The sequence below is a fragment of the Physcomitrium patens genome, chromosome 5, assembly GCF_059467195.1.
Source record: "Physcomitrium patens ecotype Gransden chromosome 5, ASM5946719v1, whole genome shotgun sequence".
NCBI lineage: Eukaryota > Viridiplantae > Streptophyta > Bryopsida > Funariales > Funariaceae > Physcomitrium > Physcomitrium patens.
In genome coordinates, this window is record NC_143414.1 from 12781156 (window position 1) to 12787552 (window position 6397).

Consider the following 6397-nt stretch of genomic DNA (forward strand, 5'->3'; position numbering starts at 1 on the left):
ATTTTAAAACTCTAAAAAACCTACTTGAGTTCTTATTCTATTTATATTTTTATATTTTGCTCTATAGTCCTATATCTTTGGATCCTGTACGAATATTTTTATTTCTAAAACTTTATTAATTATAAAATTTATAATAGATAAAAAAAATCATTTCAGGATAAATAAAATTGAATTCTTTCTAAGTAATAAACAACAATATTATATATATATATATATATATATATATATATATATATATATATATATAATTAAAAACTTAAAGAAAATAAATTTAAAGAAACTTATCAAAAAAAAATCCTTAAGAGTGAATAAGAAGAAAAAAAATTTTAAAGAGCAAAAATTTAAAGAAACTAATCAAAAAAAATATTTCTTCAGAATGACTAAGGAGAAATAAAAAATAAATAAAAAAAAAGCCAAGAAGAGATATGTTTATAAACTAAAAAGTTTATACAATGGCTATTATTCGGTAAAATATTATATATATATATATATATTTCTATCATTATTTTGTACATTCTAATAAATTAGAAAGCTATGTAGAAATTTAACAAAAGTCTTAAGGCTTAGAGACCATATAGTTAATTATTACAATAATTTATTGGTGGATTTTTGAATTGTTCTTTGATTTTTTTTTTCTTAAGACAAGTTGCTCTCACTATATAGTATACATCTGTATATGAATCTAATTTTCATCAAAAAATATTTTTTGGTTTTTTCCTGAAGATGATATGATCTAATTACCTTATTTCTACATACTTCTATTTATTTTTAAATACTTGAATAGTACAAGTATGTTTGATACTTCTAACTTAAATATGATTTATAGTAATTATAATGACCTTAAAAATTTCTTATTATTAATATATTTCTTAGAATTTAAAAAAATCCATTTATACATATTTTTATTATGTTTCTTATATATTGTTATATAATACTTAATTATATAAAGTAAATGATAAATTATCTTGAAAAGAACCTTATATATTGTGTTAAGAAAAATAACTTATTATTTATATTATTTCTTTTTCAAAATAAATGATTGTACTTTAAGTCGCATATTAATATTTTTTACCGACTGTAATACTTTTTATAATCCCTTTTTAATTTTTTTTCTAATTTAATTATCTTAAAATATTCCAAATAAGCTAAGAATAAAAAATAAATTAAAAATCAACATATAAAACTTTAAAAAATGTTATCTATTTGAATTTGAAAGTGATATAAATTTTTTTTTATTGTAATATCAAAACATATGAACTTTTTCATAAATTAGATAATTAATACTTAAAATTATTTCATATATAATATTTAATTTATTTATTTTCATAAAATAGTTAATAAATTAGATTAATTAAAAATATTTTTTTATTTTTGAATTTGATTTCAAAAATAAATAAATATATTAAATTAGAAGAAAATACTACCTATCAATACATTTTAAGTGGTAGAATTGTTGAATTTAATGTTTTAATGTTGTTTAGATATAAAAAATTTAAGTTGTAAAGATTTATTCGATTATCTATGTATTGATTAGGATTTAGAAGGTTTTGTAAGTCACAAGAGTATGTTTTAGTAGAAAACCATAAAAATTTAATATTAGTAAGTCTTATAGGCAATTATTCTATTTGCTATATTACTTTCTTGTGATTGTGATTTAGTTTTAAATACCAATATCTTAAGCATTTTTTTTAGTTATATTCGTTTTTATTAAAATATTTATAAATAATATTTTTAATTTAAAAATAGTATAAAGAAGAAAAATAAAAAATAAAATAAATAACATCATGACTTTTTAAGCATTTATATAAAAAATAAAATTTCTAGTTTATTGGATTATTTTATTATGAAAAATCAAAAAATAAGAATAAATTAGCTTTTAATTAATTTTAATATCTTAAAAATATTAGAATAAAATTTCAAATATATTTAGAATTTAATTAAAAAGTTTAAAGAAAAATTTAGATAAGTTTTTAAGATTTTGTTAAAAATATGAATGCTTTGTTCTAAGGTTATTATTAAAAATTAAAGCAAGGTTTGAAGGATTTAGATGGTCCTTGAAAAAAATTAGTATTTTTGAATAACATGGTGAAATAAAAATTGCAAAAAAAAATGTTTTACTAATACAAATTAGAGTTGCCAACACCTCTAGTAATAGTAGTTGAAAAGATTGTATATATACCTCCTTAGATAGATTTAAATAGAAATATAAGAGGAATTCTTTATGGCTCTTCTAGACTATTGCATATACCATTTGTAGATCTTAGTGAGGCTCAAATCCTTAATCATTTATTCAAGTTATTATTTAAATGAATTCCAATCAGCTAACTTTTCCATTATATGCTTTCAATTTTTGAATTTTTTGTAATTTATTCTTAATAAATTCAATATATAAATATATAAATATATTTATATATTTTAGATAAAAAATTATCTATAATTTTTTTAAAATTACTTATTTTTTTATTTATTATTAAATAAAAAAATCTAGTAAGTATATTGTAATTAGTTTTAGGGTGTGTATTTGTTTGATTGTCTTTCTTTCACTTGTTTTGTATCTTTTCTTATGTCTATATATATATATATATATATATATATATATATATATATATATATATATATATATATATATATATATATTGTAAATTACACACAGCTCTTAATTGATGCTATCTTATAGTTTAGGTTTAAAATATATTTTTACCTTCATAGCTAAGCATTTTAAAAATATATAATTAAAAAGTAGATTTAACTTAGAAGACATTATAGATTTTTAAAAAATGCTATATATTATTATTATTATTCATATAATATTAATAAACACATATAAGAATTATTAAAATCTTATAAAGATATCTAAATAATATGTTGTTTTATTCATAAAATTTATTTAAATAAAAATTCAACCAATGGTGCTAATAGCAAGATGATATAAACAAATATACAAAAGAAAACTATAATTTTTGTTATATGTTTTTTTTCACCTATTTATAAGAATATTTTAGAATTTTTTTAAATCAACTAAAAAATGAAGAGCCTAAATATTGATTTAGCAAATAATCATTTATAATATAACTAAATATTCTATCTAAATTGTTACAACTTTACAATTTTAAAGTTAAAATAAAGATTCTAAATAAAAAGATTATTTTAAAAATAAAATTTAAAGTAAGTTTTTTGAAATTAAGTGATATCATTACAAATAAGTATTATATCAAATGGTATTTTAATCATTCTTTGGTCTAAACATGACATTAAAAGTTTCACAAAAAATCAATAGATATGTATTTTTTTTATCTACATATGCAAAATTATTAATGGTTCAAAAGACCTTTCAACAAGCTTTTAGCAAAGTTTAAATATGCCTTTGTAGCATATATTATTTGATTAAACTTAGACTTAATTAATCTATGAATTTATTTAGAAAATTTTCTTTTTGTAGAATTAGTCTTTAAAAGAAAACGCAATATTATAGATGTTCATTTTTTATAACTGAATATAAAAAATAAAAAACAAAAAATTATTTGATAATTTTTTTAATTCAAAGAAATAAAAAATACATCCTAAATATTGACTAAATTCGTAAATAGCCATATGTATGTTATATTGCTAGAATTATTTTTTTGTACATTTGTGACTTAGGTTATTATTGTAAATTTTATATTATAGAGAAATTGTAATATAAGTTTAACGTTTAACCATAAAACATGCATGCATGCTACCTAATTTTATAAATAAAAATTTCTTTTTCCATAAATTTAAATAATTATTTAATAAACTAATCCTTCAAGTAAAAAGAAAATCCTAATAAATTTCACTGAATCTGGTATTGTCTAAAAAACTTATAATATAGTAAAAAAATACTATTTATAATTTGATATTATTATTACAATTACATGATCTTTTAAAGACACTTTTGAATCTAACCTATAATTATTAAGCTTGTGAAATATTTAATAAAGTAATTTTTAACAATCTAATTTAATTTTAAACTACTTCTACTTATTGATATTTATTTCTAATATCTTAAACAAAAATATATACCAATAATTATGTTTTATTTAAAATTTATACAATTTTAGAAGATTCTTATAATTGTTTTCAAAATTTTTAATTTTGTTTTTAAATCAAAAAATAATTCAAGATTACACTCAAATGAATAATGTACTCTATTTTCATCATCTACTTGGGACATCTTAGGATAACACTATCTCTAGAAGTCAGATCTTTGTAGAAAATATCTTATTCAACTACTAAAACAAATTTCATCAAGGTTTTGAATGACAATCTTTTAAAGTAGGATTTTAGCTCAAAAAACTTTATTATATCAATATAAAGTAGAAAGCACATTAAAAGTATTTATTAAATTTAATTAAAACTTAAACTATAAATTCCTAAACATAAAAATATAAAATTATTTTTTTTCATCAACAAAAATCCATTAGGCTTTTTCAAATAGAAATAATATTTAGAATGTCTAAGTATATATGTATATATATATATATATATATATATAGAAAGAAAGAAAGAAAGAGAGAGAGAAATGCATGTCCTTACTTTAATTAGTATTGATGAGTATATGATATAACTTCATTTATCATAGATATTTATATCTTAAATATTATATATTTATAAATAGTTAAATATACTTATCTTTAATATTAAGAAAATTACATGAAAAAATTATGTATATAAAATACACATTTAAAATTTTCTAATTTAAATCTATTCTAAAAATTTTCATTCTAATAATCTAATATTTACACGTAATTTTTTAAAAAAATAAAAAATAAGATAATATATTTTATTTAGTCACAAAAATAATTAAACGGAAATATTATTTTTAATATTATTATTTATACCTCAAAACATATTACTATGTTGAAATAAATACTTTGTAAATATAAGTAGTAATCATTGTTCATAAGTCAATTGTTCAAAGTTATTAAACATATATATCTTCATATTTAAAATTCATATATATATATATATATATATATTAATATTATTAAAAAGCCGACTTAATAATTATAATTATAAGTTTGAATTGTCACTGCATTTCAAAGCACATACATGCAAGAACTCAAAAAAAAAAAAAAAAAAAAAAAAAAAAACCATTTAAAAGGAACATAAACAGATATACATATTCCACTACAAGTCATAGCCATAATCATGTAAGCCAATAATTACATATAGAAATAGGTAGAAGTAAGTAAAAGTAGATAAAAGTAAGTTAATTCTATAATATTTAATATGGAAGCTTCCTAAAAACTTCCTAGACATTGCTTTGACTTCATAGGTGTCTTTAATTGACTTTTTGGATTAGAAACGTGGTCAACAAGTTGGCCATGTGCCACACATGTTGTTAGCTTGAAGATCAAGCTAACTATGTGGCCCACACGTAGAAAAACTTGCCTTGTAAGTCAAGGCATGTGTCCTACAAAGTCAACACATATTGGAGGTCCTATAGAACGTCGCCACGTAGTCCCTAGTTAGATAGTGTATATAGAGACAAGAGTGAAGGCTTCTTCACTCTTGTCAACTCCTTTCTTGCTTCTAGTCTAGTTTCAAGGGTCTCTAGTTTTCTTGTCTTTTGGCAATAGCCATTCCAGTTTCTCTTTCAATATATATACTTGTTTATTTATATTTTGTTACCTCTCTTTGATTGAAGGCTCACTTGTCTGAATTATTTTTCATCGAGTTCTTGTCCTTGACAGATTGACAAGAGTACACCTACAATATCAGAGCTTTGTCTAATCTTGATTAAGAGTGGATTACCCTTTTTTCTTGATAAGATATAAGCGTATTAGAAGTTGCAGATTACCCTCTTCTAAATAGATATTGTCCTTAGTATTTTCTTTGTCCCCAAGTCCTCCCTTCTATTTGTCTTGAGTGATATTAGACATCTTTTCTCTTCTAAGTGTTATCATGGCAGAACTTGTTCAAATGAAGAGTGCAATGGCACAAATGCAAGAGCAATTGAGGAAGTTAATGCTTGCAATGCATCAACTCAATTTACCACCACAAGGAGCAATAAGATTGGCAGGAAGTGAAGATATAGAAATGGTTGGAGCTGCTTCAACATCTGCACCAAACCATGTCCTTTCTCCTATGGTGGAACACCCTTCAAATATTAGAGAACCAAGAATTGCCCTACCCGAGAAGTTTGATGGCACTAGATCCAAGTTTCGAGGATTTATCAATCAAGTGTAACTTGTGATTGAACTTCAACCCCAAAGCTATCCAATTCCAGGATCACAAGTTAGATTCATTGATACGCTTCTTTCAGGTTCGGCACTATCGTGGTTTTCATCTTTTCTTGAACGACGAGATCCAATATTGGATAATCTAGAGGCTTTTTTGGCAGAGTTTTGATCCATGTACAGAGAACATGATGCAA